Raw genomic sequence first — 22,907 nt, 5'->3', positions numbered from 1 at the left:
AGTAATTCAAACTCACTAATATTTTTCTTTAAATGAGAAAACGTTTGAGAAAGAGGGTTGAGTCCAACAAAACACATCGTGACACAATGTCACTTAAACCAAAGGGAAAGGCGACACCCATTTAAATACACATCACGTCACGTGCTATCAACAACTTATTAAGTTTTATTCTCTTAAAACTCAAGAATTTCACAATACCAGCTCATCCAGTGGAATGTAGTGGGAAATATTTCTGCTTGTAAGCCCCGAAGAAGAATTTCTATGGCTACTCTCAGGCCCAGCCTTTCTGGGCTAGAACCACTTCAATGGCTCTGCTGCTCTTGGCATGCTAGTCACCTACCAGACCACGCATCCCAAGAGCTGGCTTTAAAACGATGGTCGTCATGCTTCTCTCACAAATTCCGACATCTCCTTTACCATCGGAGCCCTTTCGTAAGTCTAATCCTCTGTCTGATGGTGGGCCCCCTGAGGCCAAGCACCCTGTATTACATGGTTCTTTACCTCTCCACATGCAAGACACAAAGAAGGAAGCTATACTGATCTGATTTGTGACGAGTCAGGTGAATGGCCTTGGCGAGAAGCAACAGCCCTGCCAAGTCTTCCTCATCGTATATTAGGAAAGAGAAGAAACAATATGTTCCTGGGGCCAGACACAGGGCAGGACCTCAATCAGCATCCAGTGAAATGATGGCACAAGGACATGTGGGGGTATTTTAGGTAAGTGATAAGCGCCTGACCCCCATGCATAAAAATCAGAAGGTATGAGACAAATGGGGATCAATCATGCCACATTACAAAAGGACTCCTTCAGATAATACTGTCCTGATGCACGGTCTGTAGAACAAAGAAGGGAAGTCAAAGAAAAATCACAGTTTAGCTCTAATTCTGATTAAATATCAATTAGGAAGCATAATAAAAATCTAAATTATGTCATTACATTTTGCACAGCTCCTTGTATCTTCAGGATGGTTCTACTGGCACTTTCAAAAGTCTAATGCTAGTGTGTATACTTTCCTCACCCCTGCACTTATGGAAGAGACGGTGATACAGACTTTGGTGTTGGCCTACCCATATCCTTGGTTTCCAAAGCAGCTCCTTATCTGGCCTCTGTCTTTTTTTTTTTTTTTAATATATTTTATTGATTTTTCACAGAGAGGAAAGGAAAGGGATAGATAGCCAGAAACATCAATGAGAGAGAATCACTGACCAGTTGCCTCCTGCACATCCCCCTCCAGGGATGTGCCCACATCCAACGTACATGCCCTTGACCGGGATCAAACCTGGGACCCCTCAGTCCGCAGACAGATGCTCTATCCACTGAGCCAAACCGGTTTCGGCTGGCCTCTACCTTTGGTGGCACTTTCCCCCATGTGCTAAGGCAGAGATAGGAAAGCCCAATTCTGATGCTGCAAGCTCTGGAAAGAAAGACGTTCCCCTTGGAAGCTTCCACTGCTTAAACCTACCTGTGCAGGTCAGGAAGTTCAAGTGGAGGAAAAGGGCTACTTCCCAGGGCTAATCCTCTTATGAATGGCACTGGGCATAGCATACACTTCCAAGCAAATCTTAGTAGCTAACACAACAATGTTAGTATGTTTTACTTATTCGTGTATTTAATTCAGGTAATTAAACTTTCCTAACACTTAATGAGCCCAGGGACTAAACTTCCAAGAGAGATCACGGGAACAGCCGCTCAGTTGACTGTGACCAAATAGGAGTTTCGGAAGCATGAAGCCGACCCTCCCAAAAGTGTGTGTATGTCCTTGGGATATTTTCCGCAGAGCGTGAGATTCTTTGGAACACTTGAGTGCACAATATAAGTCAAAATAAGTGACACATGCTTATGCTACATGTCAAAATTCTGAGACTGACTTTACTAGATTGAGTAAAGAAATGCAAACAAGTCTTCCAAACAGCCCTGGATACACGCACGGTCCTGGCAATGACGTTCTGCTGGATGCTCGTTCCTTCATTTATAAATGAAAACAACCCCCAGCGAAATTCTGGGGAATCATACCTAAGTGTCACACACAGAGGCTACCGCGCATTTGTATGTCACGTCTGCTTTTACTCAGCGTAGAAACCTGGCATTCTATTTCTGATGTGCTCAGTCTGATACGATGATCATGCCATAAAAGACCGTAATTTACAAAGTGCTTTCTCATAGACCATCTGTATTGGACAGAGTCAATGAACTTTATTTTAATTTCTACTTATGTGTAGAAATTTAAATTTGGCATGCAAATTTATATTATCTATATGTATAAAAAAAAATAGAGAAATTTGCTAATGAACCGGGACGCCGTAACGGGTCGACTGGAGAGGAGGAGGTTGTGCACACAGCATTGGGGGCAGAGAGGCTGGGGTCTCCCTGTGCCTGCACTGAGGGGGGCCTGATCAGCAGTGGGCTTGGCAGCTTCAAGGGCTGGAGAGGGAGGCAGGGTTGGACCAGCGACTCTAGGCTGGGTGGTGCCACACGATTTCTAATCACACATTGGGCTCCTAGTCAATAAATAAGATACTTTTGCAGAGAATTGGAGAAGTATCACCATCCTTTTGTCTCCTGCGAATTCTTTATCCTAGTAGCCTTTGGTGCTTCCCTTCTTAATATTTCGTGTATTTTCACTTTTAATTTTTCATGCAATTCCACATGCTTCTTAAATGGAGCAAAGTACTGGTGTTTCCTCTCTTAAATACAACCCACTTCATGACGTTTTCTTAGAAGTAGATTAGACCTACACTTAAGAGATATGTCCAGGGAAAGACAGAAACCACAAGGTGACCAGAAGTTGGGTTCCTAACAGGGCTGCCTTCCAGAATCACCTTGGCAGCTTTTGTAAAGCGCCCAAGACCAAACCTCACCCCCTAATCTCAGAATCAGAATCTCAGACGTCAACCCCAGGAAAGGCACATTCTGAAACCGCTCCTGGTGATGTGAACATGCACTCTGGGGAAAGAGCCATGGGTCTTGAACACATCAGGATTGCTCAGGCACCATACCCAGGTCTCCCTGACTCAGCCTGGAGTAAGCAGGGGACTTGGGGGAGTCACTTCCCCTTTCTGAGCTCCAGGCTTCTCATCCTGAACAAAGAGCAACATAGATGCTCTGTGCCTCTCCCTCTGCTTCCCCCTGAATGGTCCTCTCTTTCCTACTCTTGGGAACTATTCAGACCATCGGTTTAAGCTCTTAATGTTTGTAGACTATCATGATGATCAAGCAGGACTGTCACTAAAGTAAACCCGAAGGTGACACAAACATGTAGGGCCCTGAAAGAATTATGGGCTGCTTCGGAAGACTCAGAAGACTTTCAACTGGGGACCAGCCCAAAGAGGCAGGGCGTCTTTCCTTACCAAGTGGCTTCTAAAGCAATCAAGCACACTGGACAGAAAATAGTGTTTATGGTCGTTTAAAAATAAGGCCGTGCCCACAAATACAGTAAGCTCTTTTCCAGCCAGAATGTTCTGGGAAAGGGTGTTAGGGCACATTGAAATTTCTGGTTGAGTTGCCATGTGCAAAGGCACACTGCTGCCAGCTTTCAAAGATAATAGCAGAATACACACATAACCCTGAGCGCAACTGCTGGTCAAGAAGGCACTTTGGGAAAGCTCATCGTTCCAGGTACAAGTTCATTTCCGTTCAGCCCTGAGCCTGCTGGGCAGCCCCACTCTCCGGACTCCGTTCTTGCTTTCCGGGCCGTGCCCTCCCTGGACCCGTCTCTGACCATCCTGCTCTGTTTCCCGGGCTGACAACATTCTCTCTCCAAATCCTCTAAGTTCGGCTGTGCTTGAAGACTGTGCCCAAGTTCCTGTTTTTTCTCTCGGTCCTCCCTTTCATTCACCCGCCCGAGGGCTGGCAGAGGACTCTGACATTTGCATCTGGCCCTGGCTGTCTAGGAGACCCTCCTGCCTCAAACTTGACAGCAGCTGGAACCCCCTTCCTTAACCCAGGAGGCCCTTCTCTGGACGGGGGCTTCTCAACCTCTCTGCTAAAGAAACAGCTTCTATTGTATCGATAGGTCCCTAGACTCCCAACTTTAGTTCTGTTTCTGAGACACCGCCCCCCCCCCCCCCCCCCCACGCTTGCTCCCTGACATCCAAAGAGGTTGTGACAGGTCCTACAGGTTCTGTCCTATCCGAACCTTCCTTCCTCCCTGGTGCCTTTGCCATCAACCTCTGGGTCAGGCCCTCCCTGGATCTGTGCTGGGAGATGACCTCAACGGCCTTCATTTCCTTGGTATTCCTGTGCCCTCCCCTAGCTGTCAACCTGTCACATGGCTGGCCCTGGACCAGCAATCCTTGCTAATGGCCACAGCTCATTAAACAGACATGAGCACGCCTGCTCTGTTGGAGGGTGGCTGGGAAGGAGGGACCTGGAGCACCACACCAGCACAGCTTTCCCCTTCTCTCTCCCTGGTGGCAGTGCCTGAGAGGATGCCGAGATCCCCAGGGCTCCGGGAGACAATCGGGAACCCCTGCTCTGAGCCATCCTGGCTGCCACAGCCAGATCTATCTTCTTAAAAGTCATCTCTAATCCATATGCTGCTGCCCCTCAAAAATCAATTGGTTGGTGGCAATGTATTCCCTTACGGCCATTCTAATCCTAGGGGTGTATCCAACAGAAAGGTGTACACGTGTTCACCAGAAGACATGCGTTTGAATGTTCAGAGCAGCACCATTCATAACAGCCCCAAAGGGAAACTGCCCAAATGACCCAAACGGAAGAATAACCCACTCAATGAAATACTCCAATGACAGCGAATGAACTTCAAATACATGCAATGTACAGGAACCTCACAAACATAAAGGTGAGTGGAAAAAGCCACACAAAAAAGTAAAAAGAGGAGTACCTACCATAGGAGTTCATTAAGTACAAACACAGTGAAACTATGCTGTCGAGGTTGCTTTTGAAGGGGGAGCTGGCTGAGGGGGCACCAGACGGCTTTACCCAGTGCTGGAGACATATATGCATGTGTGTTCAGCTTGTAAAAAAAATGATTACACTTATGATTTGGGTAAGGTGTGTGATATTATACTTCAATAAAAAGTCACAAAAACAACCCTAGCCAATTTGGCTCAGTGGATTGATAGAGCGTCAGCCTGAGGACTGAAAGGTCTCGGGTTCGATTCAGTTCAAGGACACATGCCCAGGTTGCGCACTTGGTCCCCAGTTGGGGCGTGAGGGTAGCAGTCAATCAAGGTTCTTATCATTGATGTTTAATTCTCTCCCTCTTCCTCTCCCTTCCTTTCTGAAGTCAATAAAAATATATTACACACACACACACACACACATACACACGTCACAAAAACAAAACAAAACCACCAGCTGCTCCCAAATAAGTGCAGCTTTGGCCCAGAAGCCCTTTACAATGTGGCTGTACCATACCTCAGTCTTCTCTCAACTATTTTTGTTTGTTTTTGGAGATTCTTTATCCTAGATACCTTCTGGGAGACACTGTGAAATGCTGTGGGTATGTACACTTTCTGGGGAGAGGGTCCGAAGCATGAATCAAAGAGACCCAGTACCCCAAAAGGAATAAAGAAAAAAACCATCTTACCTGCAGGAACGCAAATGGTTCCTGGAATTAACTCTGGACTTGCTCTATTATGTTTCCCCGGAAAGCCCTGGCCCCTCCCAGCTCCCCCAGGTGAGATGCCACCCTTGTTTCCAGGTCAAGTCAGGTCACCTCTTCCACCAAGTCCCTGCTGATCCTCCAGCCGGAGACTACTTCCTGCCTTCCTCCCATGGCTATTTATCAGGGGTTGGCTCCTGTCCTTCAGTAGGCACTGAGCATAAACAAATAAACAAACCCTCAAAGCACTTTCAATCCAGTAGAGGAAAAACAAGATGCATCCATAAATAACTGGGCAGAAAAGAAGCATGAAAGAGAGGTCAGTCCAAGGGGAGTTCAGAGGAGAGAATGGGTTCCTTTCAGCTGGGGAAAATCTGGGCAGGCTTTGTGGAGGAGGTGGCACTGCTCTGCAGGACTTGTAGCTGGGAGGGGTGGGCATTCTAAATGGAGGGCCAAAGGCCAGTGCTGTCAAAGCCCTGGTGCTGTGCAAGGAAAGGCAGGTAGCTGGGCTCACCCAGAGCAGAGACGGATGAAGAACTTTGAAGGGGTGTGGCTTGGCAGCAAAATGTTGGTCCCCTGGCTCAGAACTTTGAATTTTTAGGTTGCAGGCAACTGAGAGCCACCAGAAAATGTTAAAATGGAATACCAGAAATGTGCCTTCTTGGAAAAATCGCACGGATGGAGATGATCTTCCCCTACCTTTGCGGGTCTGAAACATACAGTTCTGCCTCTGTGGCACGTAACTGCCTCTTGCGTTGTAATGTGCTTATCTGTGTGCTTATCTTTCTATGCTCCCCACCACGCTGGGCTTGAGCTAATGAAAGACAGAAACGGTTTTAGTGCTAGCATCCTGTCTCATGCACAGTGGCACTCAATAAATACTTCAACGAAGGCGCAGCGTTTGCTTAAAATGGGTTTTGAATAAATGGGGAGAGTGGCAAGGTGAGAAAGAAAAAAACAAAAAACGGTGCAACGTCAATGAGCTGGGCAGGTTCAGGTGCTCTGTTCCACCTTACAATCCGGGTCTCTACCTACATGCTCCCCGTGCTGAGTGACAGCCAGCCAGTTACCTGCGGCCAGTTACCTAAGGCCCGTTCCAGGAAGCACACGTGAGGAGCGCTGTCCCAGCCTGTGTTCCCAGAGAGCACTCTCAGTGTCAGGGGCGCCCTCGGGATAAAGGGGCCATTATTTCAGGAGAGTCCGCTTAAATGCCAATTAACACCCAGAACACGGCACCTGGGAGTCTGGCCTCCCCCGGGGTCCCTGTTCCCCGACTCCTGCTGGGATCTGGGAAGGTGGGGGAAAGAGACAGACTGCAACCTCCCACGCCCTTGGGTTTCTTATCTGCAAACGTGGGATTTCTATGACAGCAAGTACTTCGCTGCAGAAGAGGTGACCCTGCCTTGCAAACGAGCAATACTGCACTGGAGAGAAGTCTGTTCGGGCACCAAGCAGCGGGCCCCAAAGCTCAGGACCATTAAGAAGAATGTCCATGTTAAGAAGAATGTCCATGGGGCAGTCTCTCTCTGCACATCACCACCTCTTCCCTTTTGAATCTCTTCCACTTCTGTTATCACTCCTCAGAATCACCCTGTAATTAGATTACTTTGTACATCTAGTGCCTGAGAAAACAGGAGCAGGAGGAAATTGGACGCCTTGCCCAGGCCCCTCCGCGCTGGGAAAGAACCCCAGTCCTCCACTTCCAGCCCGGCTTTCCCCACTCCGCCTCACACGCTCTAATCCCTTCCGCCTTGGCGGGGCTCCAGGGCTCCGGGGGAGGAACTTTCACCGGAGCCAGCACTCCGCAGAGGTGACCCGGCGATAACAATTGCCCTCACAGCGGTTGTTCCCACTTGTGTTTGAGCTTGGGGTGGGCCCCTCCGCTTGCTCAGGGCCTGGATGATTAAAGGGCTGTATCACGGCCAAGGGCAATACACGCAAGAGCCGAACCCCGAGGATCTGAGCAGCCTGGGTGGCTTCCCTCAGGGAAGTCCTGGGAAAGCAAAAGCAAAACGTAGCCCCTGTTTGCAACTGCACAGGCCCAAAGCCGCACGCTGCACGGTCAGGCTGAGTGTGCCCTGTGCTGACGGCGACAAGAACAGGTCTGTTTTCTGGTCTGAGTTTCCTTCCTTCTCTTTGCAAAGCCTCCAGCTCAGTCAGGCAACACCCAATATTGGTCACTACTATTTAGTCTAGCCCTATTTTTGGAGCTAGATCGGAGTGTTAGCCTTTTCTTATTTTCTTAAAAAAAAAAATAACAATAGGAATACGCTGAAAAAAATTCAAACTATTATGCATGTGTCCAGGACAGAAACTCCTTCTGGTTCCACTCCAAGGGGGTAACTACTGTCCATAGTCTTTTTCCTTCCCTCCACCCCTCCTTTTGGCCTTCGCAAACACATACATCACACATGTGCATATGGTTTTTTAAAATAAACATCATATGTACATAGAGTTCTGCAAATTACATTTTTTCACCCACCAATAGATATATCATGAGCAGCCAGCTTTGCTCATACAGGGGGTTGGTGCATTTTTCTAATTTAAAATTTTTATCTTGAGACATTTAACATTTATAGAAAAAACACACACTCAAAGGAAATATAATTATGTAGGATTCATTTTAAAAATTAGTTAATTCCTGCCGTCGCTCTCTTTTTCCCCCAATCATCCTGGGAGTCATTGCCCGACCAACCTCAGACCACGCAGGGCGGGGAGGAATAAGACCACACAAGCGCTATCTGCCGGCTGCAGGACTTTCCAAGAAGTGGTTCGGGCTGCTGCGTGCTGAGACACCAGTACCTGGAAGCTGAGCCTGCAGAAATGCAAGGCTCCTCACCCAGCGCCCACTCCCTTGGAGGATCTGCTCTGGACAGGGGCAGGTGACAAGGGGGAGAGGCACGGTCAGTGGAAGTACAATTGCTTTGCAACCGTTTCCCCTCCTGGAAATCCAGGGGCCCACGGTTGGCGAGGGCAGCTGCTTTGTTTAAACATAGGGAACTCGAGCTCCTTTCTCACCAGCACATTCTCTCTGCAGATCCTGCCTGGGCCACCCACAAGCGTGTGGCTAACCCTGATAGCTATCCCCCGTCCCAGGAGGAGAGCATGCTAATCCTGACTCAGGGGCAGAGACCGAGCCCAGGTCTGAGCTGCTATCTGGACCAGCCAGATGGTGAGAGGCCGAAAGAATCCGGAGTGGCTATGGAGGACACCATGGGGAAGAGCAGGCCTAAGGGAGGGCAAGCCTCCTCTGCTGCGATGTTTACTGAACACGGTGAAACAGCATGTTGGTGCTGGCCAGACACAGAGGTGGCACGTGTTTTGATTCCCAGCACGACATTAAGAATAACGTGCACGACACTCTCTGTGCACAACACTCTTCTCGGTCCTTCAGACACACTGACCAATACAGTTCTCACTGTTGTCCCGAGGGAGGGTGCCATCATATTTCCCCATTGCACAGATGGGGAAAGTGAGGCAGAGGAAGCAAAGTCATTTACCTCGGTAGTGGCAGATGGAGAATTTAAATCCAGGGTCTTTGGCTCCAAAGCCCACACACTTAACCCACAGGTTACATGCCTTCTTATGCTCATGTGCTTTTTCTCAAGACGCGTGACAACTGACGAGGTGTATGGAGCATGGAAAAACAGTTCCATGGCCCATATGTTTTTAAAAAGCCCTCGTTCAAGCAAAGATAGTGGTGGGCTTCCTTCATGCGAGACCTCTCAAGGTCTTTTTGCATGAAGATGCACTTACTTGCAACAGGCATGTGGCTGGTAGCATTTCCCCCAATTATTGGAACACAGATAACGTTTTTCTAGGAACAGCTTGTGAGAACAGGGTTCTGCTTGCCACACGTTGAGTGAATGTGGGCAAAAGGAGTTGTTAGGAGCAGGGCTTATGCGTTGGCTCTTGCCATTTAACTCACTTTGTGTAACTTTGGAAATTGCTTAACCTGAGACTCAAGCTCTTCGTCTGCAAAATGGGAAGCTGTGGTGAGAATTAAGGGCGCATGTGAAGTTCCTAAAATGATGCTTGGCTCTAAGCATTCAGTAAGTGGGAGACATAAGAATGATCATTAAGAATACGGGACGATTTAAGAACAAAGAAATTATGAGAACTCATTAAAAGAAGCAGAGAATCCCGGCAAAATACTAATCCTCGGGAGTGATCTTTGCTGACAGTTCCTGTGAGAACACCATGAAAACTGTTTGCACAAAAGAAAATCCTAAAACACCATAAAGTGCATTACCACTCCACGGGATGGAGAAACAAGGGGAAACGTTTTTAAAAAGTAGCTCAGACAGAGAGTTTCTTGGGCCCACGAGGGCTTTATGAAACGGCAACAGAAGCAGACCAGGGACAGCAGGGCCGACGTCCAGAGCACCACACCAAGCTGAGACTTCCTCCCCAAGGGGCAGATCCAGGTGCTGGGCCCACCGCGCTCAGGGAGAGGAGGGAGGCGCAGGCTGCCTTTTTATGGGGATAGATTCTCATAACTGAACTGAAAACGGCTTGGCATTCACAGGACGCCTTCCTGTTCCCATCTGACGGAGTGACTCATGCATCTGCCGTTTCGCTTGCAGCCGCGGTGGGAGAACTGCGCAGGAACTGACTCCACAAAAGGCACCCCCTTCCTGCCTGATGCGGCAGCCCCCACCCCCCTTTCCGGTCATGCCTGCCAAACATGTGACAGTTGACAAAAGCAACTCCCCACCCTCCCAAAAAAACCCCATGAAACATCAACAACAACATCAAAATGCCAAACTCTCCTCCCAGCCCCAGGAGAAGGCCGCTGCTCCCCGATGCTCCCCACGTGGAAGCTGAGGGCACACAGCCCAGGGCCCCAGCACCCAGGGCACCTGAGGCAATTTGCTCTCAGTGGGCCTGAGTGGCTCTTAGCACTGGACCAGCTTCCTGTTGTGCAACTATGTAAATGAACTTGTGCTTGGGCCTGGGCCAGCTGCAGTGTGGCAGGGATGTGTGAGTAATGGAGCCACTGGGGGCAGCCTCAGTGAAACTTGCGCAGGCAGTCCACAGGCTCAGACTCCTGACGCCGGCCCCAGGGTCAGGGGCCCCTCACGGGGCCACCTTCTCTGCCAGGGAAACCGTCCCTGTGGTAATGGACCGCAGAGCCTGGGGAGGGCAGGAGCCAGGAACCCCGGGAGGTGGGGAATGAGTTGGCGGGTAATTAAAACCTAGGGGATTGGACTCCAGGCTAGCCTCAGGATGGTTTCTTTGGGCCACTTCCAACCAGCCTCAGTTTCCTCAGGTGTAAGATGACAGGGTCTCCTCTCTTTCCCCAAGGCCTTGTCTGTGCAGGCAGCAAATGTGTGTGTTTATGCGCTTTCAAATGTCCACGGGAACCCCGGAGAGGAAGCATCTCGCTCCCCAGTTTGCAGATGCAAAAACGGAGGCTTGGAGGGGTGAGATAGCATGGCCAAGGTCGGGACTGGTGCTGGAGTTATGGAGCCTGGACTTGAACTAGGACGGGTGGCTATTGAGATGTGTCCCCTCTTGAAATTCTACATGGGCTTCTGAGCTTCTTTAAAATGGTGTTTGCAACTAAAATCAAGTCTTCATTTCTGACATGAACGTTACTTGGCAAATTATCTACTGAAAATTAAAAAGCTTACTTTCGGGGATCCTTCTTTTGTATTGCCAAGTGGAATGTGCTTAGGGAATTGTACATGGGTTTTGAAATTAGCTAAGAGCAAAATTTAATTACAATTCTCATATTAAGTCATTAGCAAAATAAATCACTAAAATAATTCAAATAAGCCAAATATGGATGGTTTCTGTTCCAAGGCAATGCCTTGTTAATTGGTCTGAAGAAAGTTGGTTCTGAAAGATAGAACAGGCCTATGGGTGGTGGAAAGAGCTTTGGGCCCAGGTTCGGAGACCTAGGGTCAGCCTAATTAAGCAAATCACTTAATCCCACTCCTCTTCCCTTTCTGTATCAGTAAAGCAAGGGGCCCGGATTAGATCCATGTTTGTACCCATTTCCTTATGAAGACTCTTCGGAATGTACGAACACTCACTAAACTCTCTGCCCTCCAAAGACAGTTGTTCTTTGGGAATCTCCTGTTACAAAAATGCACAGTGACAAAACATTAACTGGAATGTTGTTCTACTTTATTAACGGCAACATCTTCATATACTTGAACAAAAACACAGATGTTCAAGGTCTTATTTATTCAGGTCGAAGCTGAAGTGTGGCCCCTTAGGAACATCCTCTCACCCTTGGCAGTACCCTGCCTGCTCCCCTTACCACCCTCTGTCCACACACTTGGAACTTTTCCATGAAGTGGCTTCAAGCTCTGATTTTATCATACGCCAATTATTTCTTAAGAAACTACACACCAGGTTTCTATTTTTCTGTTTGGGATAATAAAGCCACTTTTCAGTTAGTGATTTCTGTTTTGCACTAAACCACATTCCATCATGCAACAGCTGACTAGCCACAGACTAATTCACACATCAGGCACAGACCGAACGGTCCTGCTGGGCACATGGAGGTGAATACCACAGGTCTGGTCACTGTCCGCACAGAGCTCTGGCCCACGCCAGGTCTTTCCCATGATCCTCAGCCCTCCCTCTGCTTATCTCCAGCCTCAACCTCCCCTTGGAGATCTGGCTTCTAATATCCACCGTCTGCTCAACATCTCCACTCGGCTGTCTCTGAAACACACCTCAATGCTCACTTCGGCAGCACATGTACTAAAATGGGAAGGATGCAGAGAAGATTAGCATGGCCCCTGTGCAAGGATGACACACACGTTTGTAAAACGTTCTATATTTTAAAAAAATCAAAGTAAAAAATAAAACACACCTCAAACTGAACATGTGTAAACCACCTCCAATTCTTCCCCGATGTCGGCCAGCATCTTTCCTCCCTTGGCATTCCCCATTTCTAAAATGGCAACACCACTCACCCAAATGCTCAGGCCCCAAATACTTGGAGCCATTTTGACTCCTTTCTTCCTCTTCACCCCAAGGGAGCTCTGCTGGCACCACCTACAAAAACACACCCTGAACCGAGGCTTCTAGCAACTCCCTGCTCCCAGCATGGTCCAGGCCACCCTCACCTTTCTCCTAGACTCCTCAGACGGCCTTTTAGCTGGCCTTTCCCATTTCTCTCCTGCCGCCCTACAGTTTATTTCACAATCAGCAGTTGGAGGGAAGCTTTCTAAATTCAATCTGATCACATTGTTCTCCTTCTCGTTCCCCCTCCCCATCAAATCCTTCAGTGGTTTCCCATCATTTCTAGAATATGGGAATTCCAAGTTCTTTACATGGTTTATGAGACCTTGGGTCTGGCCTGTGGCCACTACTCCAGTCTTGTCTCCCACTCTCCTAATTCTTGTGGTCTACTAGCTTTCCCATAAATGTGCAAGGCCTACTCCCGCCACGGGGCCTTAGCATATGCTGTTCCCCCTGCCTGGAATGTGCTTTCCATAGGTATGGGCATGGGTTATCCTCTTTGTTTTCTCAGTTTTCTGCTCACATCGTCTCCTCAGAAGGCCTTTTTTGATTACCCTTCCTGAAAGAGCCATCATCCTACCTTCCCTGTCACTTTGTTTCCTCTAACTTTGCTTCAATTTTCTTCTGAACGTGGATCACTCCCTGACATATTCTACGTGTTTTTTGTCTGCTGCTGCCCCAGGAATACCATCTCTTCCATTGTGTTTGATTTTCATCAGTTCCCAGCTTAGAAGACCACCTTAATTCCAGTCTCTGCTGCAGAATAGAGCGAGTCCTTACAACCTTCTTTTGCATTCCCTGACCACCTTTCCCATGCAGGGGCAAGATCGCAATTCAACCTAAATTTGCTGGACACCTATTGCATGCCAGGCCCTACATGAAGTTCCAGGGATATGGCAGGGAGGCAAAGTCAACCTTGTAAAGGTGATGTCTTGTTATGGGTGTTGAATGGGTATGTGTGCTCCATGCCAGCTGATCTCAGGACAGAGGGGCTCTGGCTGGCGCAGGGCACCAGGGCTGGCCTTTTGGAAGTGGTGTTCAAGTCCCGTGACTTCAAAGGAAGAGCCTGCTTCAGAGTTGCCTACTTGGAAAGTTAGAGATTTACTCCTAATGACCCTCCCGTTACTGAGGCTGGCTGGCAGATTACTGAGGCTGGCTGGCAGATGAGCCTCAGTGGTGAGGGATTGAAGTGTATTTCCACTCCGGCAGGCTAGAGCAAACCAGAGCTGGGCTCAAAGCAGGCACAGTGAGGTCAGATTTTCAGAGACCAAAGGACACGCTTAATCTAAGTCTAATGTGGCCATGAAGGTCCCTGTGAAACCGGAACTGCTATGGGCTAGTCCATAGTCACAACTCTTTTAAAGCCACTTTTCAATCCTTAAAAAAAAAAAAAAAAAAAAAAAAAAAAGTTCATATCTAAAAAAAATATATATTTTTATTGATTTCAGAGAGAAAGAGAGAGGGAGAGATGGAAACGAAGAGTCACTGATTGGCTGTCTCCTGCGTGCCCACTACTGGGGGTTGAGCCCACAACTCAGGCATGTACCCAGGAATCAAACTATGACCTCCTGGTTCATAAGCTGATGCTCAATCACTGAGCCACTCGGCTGGGCAAAAAAATGTTCATTTCTTGTGAACCAATAATCCAACCGAGGGTATTTATCCTTAGGAAATAATCCAAAGTAAAAGGCATATGTATATATTTACATATTTACTGTGGTATATTGATTCAAATATTTAAAAGAAAGAAATAAAAATTTACAACATATAGAAATGAATAAATCATGTCAGCCAGATGGAGAATCCTATGCCATGGAAAGTATACTTTATGGAGGTTGTACTGCTATATTAAAATATTTAAGTTATTACATTAAGTAAAATAGTTTTACCCATGCTATTCTAAGCTATATAAAAATTATACATGCAAATGGACAGAGTGGTCAGAACATAGGAAGCAAAGCTAATTCACTAAATAGGACTATAGACTATAAATATTCTTTAGTTATTATTGTTTTGAGCGAGAAAAATCTATATATATAAAAGCCTAAGCAACCGTTATAACCAGTTGACCGAACAACCCATGGATGGGTCACTATGACATGCACTGACCACCAGGGGGCAGACGCTCAGTGCAGGAACTGCCCCCTGGAGGTCAGTGTGCTCTGACAGTCAACCTCCTGCAGTCCCTCCCCCTGCCAGCCAGCCCCTATTGGGTCTGGGTGAGACAGCCCTGATCACGGGCCAGGCCGAGAGACTGCACCTGTGCAAAAATACATGCACTGGATCTCTAGTAAGAATACAACACCTAAACAAATAAATAAGTCTTCTGTAGTTCTTTCTCACCTACCTAGAGCAAGGGTCTGCAAATTACAACCTATGGGCCAAATCCAATCTGTAGTCAATTTTTTTTTTTAAATAAAGTTTTATTGGAACATAGAATGCCCACTTGCTTATATATTATCCTTGGCTGCTTTCACCCTTTGCTGGCAGAACTGAGTAGTTATGACAGAGCCTGTATGGTCTAAACAGCCTACAATAATTCCAGCTGGCTCTTAGAAGTGTGCCAACCTCTGAACTAGAGTCAAGAAAGCTCCTGACTTCACTCAGAAGCCCACCTTATCTATAACCTAGTAGTCGTCTATGAATACACAGAAACCACCTGTTTTATACTTTCATCCACTAGCTTTTTTTTTTTTTTCAAATGATGCTTTTCTTGTGATTATTTAAAAATATATGTCTTTTTATTCATTTCAGAAAGAAGAAGGGAGAGGGGAGAGAGTGATAGAAACATCAATGGTGAGAGTGAATCATTGATCAGCTGCCCTCTGCATGCCCCCCACTAGGGATTGAGCCCGCAACTGGGCATGTGCTCTGACTGGAAATCAAACCATGATCTCTAGGTTCATGGGTCTACGCTCTACCACTAAGCCACACTGGCCGAGCCATCCACTAGTTCTTAAAAAAAATTTTTTTTAAACAAATGACTTCTTCAAATACGTCTCCATGTTATTTCCATTTCTTCAACTTGGGTATGAAAGTCATGTATTAATCATATAGCTTAGCTAATGTGACCTCAGTTCATTTTTATAAAATATATACTGGGGAAAGGAGACAGAGAAATACTTCTTAAAGATTAGTTCTGAGAATTAAAAATTTACATGTTTTTGGTTTGCTTTTTAAGGCCTCTTTGGCCTTTGGGAAAAATAAACAAATGAGAGTTCCTGGCTATTCTGACTGATTGTGCACCTGGACTTTAGAGCCACGAGCTTCTTGTATAATGTCATTGACAAGTGCAGTGCAGCCAACGTGAACTTTTCTTCCAAGCCGTTCCTTCAAGTTCCTGGAAGAAAGTTCACTATAGCCTAAACCAAAGTCCCTACCACGTTACCTGGCACCTGTTTCCTTTGTTTGCAAAGAGTGACAACATTCCAGCCTCTGCTTTAGGTCCAAGAACACAATCTCAGATTTTAGAGGAGCTGGGATCGTTCCCAATAGTAACTGGCCACCAAAGTTACAAATCACTCCTCCATTCCAGCATTCTTAAGAGTTTACAACAATTAGACTAGCTGTTTGACATTGGAATACATTATTGAGAAAATGTCTAAGGGTAAACTCTAAAATCCATCAAGGAAGCAAAATCTAAGTCAAAAGTCACACACTGGCAGCGGGTGGGTAGAAGCTGGCCTACAGGCTTGTTTGACTTGGCTTGCAGAGAATTGTTTAGACAACCACAAATGAAGCCAACATTTAGAAATTGGGCTTTTTCACATAAAAGTCCAGGTTTCTGGCTTCTTTCCAGAGGGCACACTCCCCTGAGGCTGCAGATCCCAGGAGGACCAGTCTCACTCACAGCTCCGCTGTCCTGGCCTGGGTCCTCGAGCATCCATCCGAGGCTGACCCCAGGGTAAGCCATCTTTGGGAACGTTGTTCCAATGTTTCAAGCAGGTGATGGGACCAATGATTAAGTTTAGGTATTAAAAACCTCAAAGTCCTGCCCGATCTGCATGGCTCAGCACCTATGAACCAGGTGGTCAAGGTTCGATTCCCCGGTCAGGGCACATGCCCGGGGTGCAGGCTCAATCCCCAGTGAGGGGCGTGCAGGAGGCAGCCGATGGAATTCTCTCTCATCATTGATGTTTCTATCTCTCTCTCTCTCCCTCTCCTTTCCTCTCTAAAATCAATAAAATATATATATTAAAAGACAAGAACTCCCAAAGTCCCGAGACTGAGTTTTAGTTCTTCCTCCTTCTCCACTTAGAGGCAGCATGAATGAGGGGAAACAAGGCAGAGTGAGTCTCCCATGGCCTTTCAGGAGTGCCTGGAAGAAGGGAGTCACCAAAAGGACTCATCCACAGCCACGTGCATGAATATACTACCACCAAGATGCGTGCTATCCTCTCAACCCCAGTTTCTGCTACTTCCCCTGACTTCTACAACCACCAAACTTCTAATCATTTACATCGATCCGTGCTGGGCATCTTCCGAAGGCAAGCCATTATTACAATATATTCACGAGAGAATTCGGGAATTCTCTGATCCCAAGAATTTGACGAACTGAGCTGGGGAGCAAACTCCCACACAGACCAGAGAGGAGAGAGCCCCTCACTCTGTGCCAGGCACCGAGCTTACATCCCCACCATGGCACTCTGAGGTTTGTGTGACTCTTATCTCAATAGAGGAATATAAAGAATGATCAGTGGGCTCCAAATGACAGGTAGAGTGCAGAGAAGATGAAGAACACTAGTGTAGAACAGTGTGTTCAAAGCGACACATATTACCTCAAAAAAGAAACAGCAAATTATACCCTCTGATGGGTCTCTGCATCAGAATGCGATTTTCCAGTCTTTGGAACAGACAGTGACTTTTGGTGGTACAGTCATGCACTCTTTATTTTAATACTAACAACTAATATTTATTTTAATGTTTATTAGGAAAAGATAATTATATACTAGACCAATGGTTTTAAGGACGGCATTGTTGGAGAAATGGCTAACTTAACAAGTGAGCTCATTTGAAATAGATTTAAAGAAAAACAATAGGCGAAATGCGACAACAAAATAGATCACAAACGAAAGAAATGGAGGACAAAAAGCGTCTGGATATAGAGTTCAAATCTACGCTTAAAAGGTTTTTCAAGAATTTCCTAGAAAAGATGGATAAGGCCTATGAGGATATGAAAAGAGATCAACTAGAATTAATAAGGAGTCAACAAGAAATGATAAGGGATCAACAAGAAATAAAGAATACATTGTCTGAAATAAAAAACATTTTACAGAGTCCTAAAAACAGAAGGGAAGATCGCAAGAATCAAGTCCAAGATTTGGAACATAAAGAGCCAGAAGACACTCCTCCACAGAAGCTAGAAGGCAAGAGAATCCAGAAAATTGAAGATAATGTAAGAAACCTCTGGGACAACTTCAAGCGAACCAACATCAGAATTATGGGGGTCCCAGAAGATGAGAGAGAGCAAGATATCGAAAACATACTGAAAGAAATAGTGACAGAAAACTTCCCCCACCTGGTGAAAGAATTAGACTTACAAGTCCAGGAAGCGCACAGACCTCCAAACAAAAGGAATCCAAAGAGGACCACACTGAGACACATCATTATTAAAATTCCAAGAGCAAAAGACAAAGAGAGAATATTAAAAGCAGCAAGAGCAAAGAAGGTAGTAACCTATAAAGGAGCACCTATACGATTGTCAGCTGACTTCTCAACAGAAACCATGCAGGCCAGAAGGGAATGGCAAGAAATATTCAAGGTGATGAATAGCAAGAACCTACAGCCAAAAATAATCTACCCAGCAAAGCTATCACTCAGAATCGAAGGCCAGTTAAAGAGCTTCACTAATAAAAAAAAGCTAAAGGAGTTCATCACCGCCAAACCAGAATTATATGAATTGCTGACGGGGGTTCTTTCAGAAGAGAAAGTAAACAAAGATAAAAATTATGAACAACAAATACGTAACTATCAACAAGTGAATCTAAAAGCCAAGGAAATTAAAAAAATCTGATGAACAATATTAACTGTTGAATATAATAGAATCAGAGGTATGGAAGGGGAGTGAACTGACGATTCTTGGGGAAAAGGGGAGAGGGGGGCGTGGGAAGAGACTAAAAAAAATAAATAAATAAAATAAAGAAAAACAATAAACATGTATCAGAGAGCATGTTGGTACCGTAAATATTCTGATGATGGCCTGTAATATACTGGTGTTTTACTCATGAGAAGAGTAAAGATGCGGGCTATTAGTTAATAAGGAGGAACAAAAGTCTCCGATTGCTTATTTATGGTAAAACTTGCAGTAACTCTGCATTTGCTAACAATATAGTGTCTCTGGGTGGAGCGTTATCATCAAGTCACCTTCCTGGAATCTGAAGTAAGGAAGGAGTGGGAAGTTGGGTGAAAACAAAATGTCGTCTAGTATCTTAGGAATTTGAATCTTGGATTCTCGGCATGGAACTTTAGTACGTATTGTACCTCGTACCCTCCGAAGCAGAAGCAAGGTTCTTCTTGCCATTGTCAGCCCCGGGGAGGCAAAACATCATCACAGCCCAGTTAAATAAAGCAAAATGCATCACGTGTTTGTTAGCAAGTAATAAAAACTGCTCCCAATTCCGTGGCACCGCTGTTGTTTTTTTTTTTGTGTGTGTGTGTGTTTGCTGCAGATGCGGACTAAAGCAGCAGAACTAGAGTGAAACCTAGATAGGGCTGGATTAGATAAGGAGGAGGCCGGGGGGCATGTCTTCGGGGAAGAGGACCCTTTGCATGGTGGGTGACGCCCCAGGGAAAACGGACAGTTTAGGTTTACTCATCTGCCTTTGTGTAAATTTGCTCCTTAATCTTATCTGTCTGTCTGTTCTCTCCCTCCCTCTCTCTCTCTCTCTCTCTCTCTCTCTCTCTCTCTCTCTCTCTCTCTCACACACACACACACACACCAAGAAGCCCTATTTAAACCTGACATATATTTTTAAAGCTTCAGAAAACTCAAAAGGGCAAGTAACAAAGGCTGCTGCAATGCTAAAGCTATTTCTCTATTTCTGCTCATCAGTAAACAGAATCCTTTTGTCTTGGAAACGACGTCTACGTAAAAAACATCCAAACCTGTAGAGAATTTTTTATAAAATATTTGTTTGAGCCAAACAGGATACACCTGGAAGCAAGATCTCAACGGACTGAGAAAAATGCGTCAGAGAACAACAGTTTGCAGTTTCTTTTATGCATCTGAGATGAAGGAGACCTGTAAGGAAGACTACGTGAGGGTAGGGGGAATCAACTTGTAGGCCAGTTAAAATGGTGTGCTCTCCTGGGGGCGGTTATGGTGTATTTCAAAGGTGTGCGTACCTTGATGCACAGAAACAATGGGCTTGCTTAAGGCGACGATAAACCTTTTACTGAAGACTTTATAAGCCTGGGGTGTGACTACCCACCATGACATGCCTAGTTAGGAATTTATGGTCAGATCTCCCTGCGAGGTTACTTTCCACTGAACCCCCTTTTTTTCCATCAAGCTTTTTTTTTTTTCTTCAAAGGGATTGGTCCCTAAGAGACTTGGGAACATCATTCGGATTCTAAATAATTTTCTGAAGATGGAGAAAATGGGACTGATTATGTAGAGTATTGAAAATGGTCCATCTTAATAATAATATAAACTAATATAATGATAATAAGACACTTTGGGTATGTGAAAGAGAGGTGGGAGAGACAGAAGGAGGGAAGGAGAAAGAAAAGGAAGGAGAGAGATGGGGAGAGGAAGAGAGAGAGAGAATTCTGAAAGGCATTGCTTTCCAATGATGACAATACTGACAATAAGAAATGGTGTTTATTGGGTTCTTACCTTATACCTGGCACTGTGTTAAGTGCTAGGCAAAGACCACTTCATTTGCTCTTCACACTAATCCTATCATCCCCACTTCAAAAGGAGGCCTGAAAAAATTAAGTAAATTGGAGCTGGCAAATCAGCGCTGGGATCAGCAGACTGACTCCAAACCTTTGCTTTTAAGTGCTCGTCTCTCAGCTGTCTTCTAAGCAAGACGGCTCCAGGCTCAGAGCTACTTGCTGCTGGACTCTCAGGATGTCCGAGGAAAGGCAGAGGCCTTTGGTGGGTGGTGTTTCCTCTTCACTGTGTCCCACGCCATCAGGCACCTCTCTAAGTCCCTGGCATTCAATCTATAAAGAACATTCAGGAGAAGGGGTGCCAGTTTGTAGTTTCTGGAGAGAGCCCACTTATCTTTACATAAGCACAGAGAAACAGGGACGGGTCCGGAACTGAGAATGTGTAACCATGACACATGGAACTGCTGGGAGGACTCAGGCGGTTTTGTGACGGGCTGTGTAAATGCCAACCATTTCATTCTCACTGTAACCCTACAAAATGCGCATCAAGCCCCTGTCAGAGATGGAAAGAGTGAGGCCCAGCGAGCTTCAATCATTTGTGCCAAATCACACACTTAGGAAGGGGCCTTTTGAACCCGGGCCTTCTCTAGCTTCAAACCCTCCCTCCTGGCATATCACCGAGGGCGTATGTCACCCCATGTAAAGCACCAGCCGGAGAGGTGCCGAAATCCCCAGACTGCAGCCAGGATGCCCGGCTGGACCAGCTCAGCCACTTACCAGCTGTGTGACAGAGGGCCCATCACTTACTTTCTCTGTGCCTCCTTCCTCAACCCTAAGGTAGGCATATAATAGTACCTTTCCTCTCAGGTTGTTTTGAGGAACGCATGAGTTAATATTTGTAGACAGTTGACTCACATTCGAGTTTGTGAAATAAAGACAAAGATACAAACGCTGTCTCACAGAGGCTTTTCCATACACGCAGCTGACAAACCAAGCGCTAATGGATACACTACCAGTGGAAAATGCATCGGATCAGCTCCCGCAGAGGCCAACCCAGCAAGCCCCCCACCAGCACTGGCAGTGGGACTAAGAGGCTTCGCTCTGAACTGCTGAACTGAAGAACCAAGGCCTGGGTTAGCTAGTCCCCGATCCAATGTGAATTAGCTGTGTCACTTGGAGAAGGCATTTCATTGTCTGGAACCCAGACACGTTAAAAGCTGCCAGGTCCCAGTGTGACCCGGTGGCATGGCACAGGGCAGGAAAGAGGACAGGCAGACATCGGGTCCAAGTGGTTCTGGTTCCACTGGAATTTTATAACTTTCGACAAATGGCTTCATTTCTTTGAATTTCGATTTCCTCCTATCCTATGCCCGCCCCTCCCCTCACCCTCATATCCCCCCCTTAGCTCACAGGGTTTGGGGCAAATAAGGAAGCGGATCTGAGACACCCTTGGCAGAGACAGATCTGCAGGAGCATCTCCCGTTTCTGGGGGACAGGTGTGCACTTAGTAAATCTCTGTGAAAATGATTCTATCATTGAGCACAGTCTTATTTACTTGTCCTTCTGCCCCCCTAGAATCTAAGGTCCCCAAAGGAAGGCATCTGTCTATATTCCTGCATTGGATAAAAAAAAATAAGTAAGTCCTTAAGAAAAATCTATTGATTGAATTTGTGGGAAGCAGGAATAATGCGAATCAATGAATAAATGACTTTAAAGTTGCATAAGAACCCCCTACACAAACACACACACACACACACACAGACACACACACACACACACACACACACCAAAAACAAAGCATAACACCCCGACCTGAAGATTTTAATTAATGTCCAAAGTACTGAGAAACAGAAGGAAGATATGCAGGTATAAAGTTCTTCTGTATTACCCGCCCGCTCTAAATTCTTTTCTCTGGGGACGTGGTTTGGGTGGGGAATGGCCAGTTAAGATACTATAAAGTGGTTAAATTAACATACTCAGCAGGCACACCAGCTTTCCAGAGCTGAATACCAACTGAGATAATTAAAGGCCAGAGCCTTGGCCTTTTTTAAAAATCGACTCCCTTATAAACTACCTGCTGACAAAGGCATAATTAAGTTGACTCTTGTAAGAAACAGAAGACAACTTTTCTCCTCCGTCCTTAATTAAAAATGTAGTCCCCACTTTGCCCCCAAGCTCAAGGAGCACTCAAATTCACTAGAACAGAAAGGAGCTACACTTTTTTTTTTTTTGGGGGGGGGTCTCTTTTCTTTTTAAAATGAAGCCTGTGATACCCTTTCTTCCCAGTAACCAATCCTCAGAGGCTCAGAAGTAGCTGTGCTGGAAAAAGCAACTGGAGGGAGGCAGCTACCCAGCCAGGAGGCGGCCGCGCCAGCTCTTGCCCAGAGGACTGGAGGCATGGCCAGCAGCCTCCCCCACCCCTGTTCATCTGTGTGGCCCAAAATAAAATCTGCAATTTTTAAATGCTTATTCTAAAAATAGGGAGTTTGGCTGAAATCCACCAGTTGGTGTTTTGATTTT

General features: G+C 46.1%; 1 protein-coding gene and 1 non-coding gene across 3 annotated transcripts in view; one reads left to right on the top strand and one right to left on the bottom strand.

Moving 5' to 3' along the window:
* The window catches only part of GNG12 (G protein subunit gamma 12), a 120,916-nt gene that overhangs the window by 19,699 nt on the left and 78,310 nt on the right, over nucleotides 1-22,907 (bottom strand). The gene's annotated exons all lie outside the window — the stretch shown is intronic.
* Nucleotides 12,264-12,370, top strand: LOC118725000. Its single transcript, XR_004989768.1, has one exon. It is a non-coding gene; the product is annotated as a U6 spliceosomal RNA (small nuclear RNA).

Source organism: Pipistrellus kuhlii, unplaced genomic scaffold, assembly GCF_014108245.1.
Source record: "Pipistrellus kuhlii isolate mPipKuh1 unplaced genomic scaffold, mPipKuh1.p scaffold_m20_p_2, whole genome shotgun sequence".
NCBI classification, from domain to species: domain Eukaryota; kingdom Metazoa; phylum Chordata; class Mammalia; order Chiroptera; family Vespertilionidae; genus Pipistrellus; species Pipistrellus kuhlii.
The sequence above is the reverse complement of the archived record's forward strand: the minus strand, read 5'-3'. Positions and strand labels throughout refer to the sequence as shown.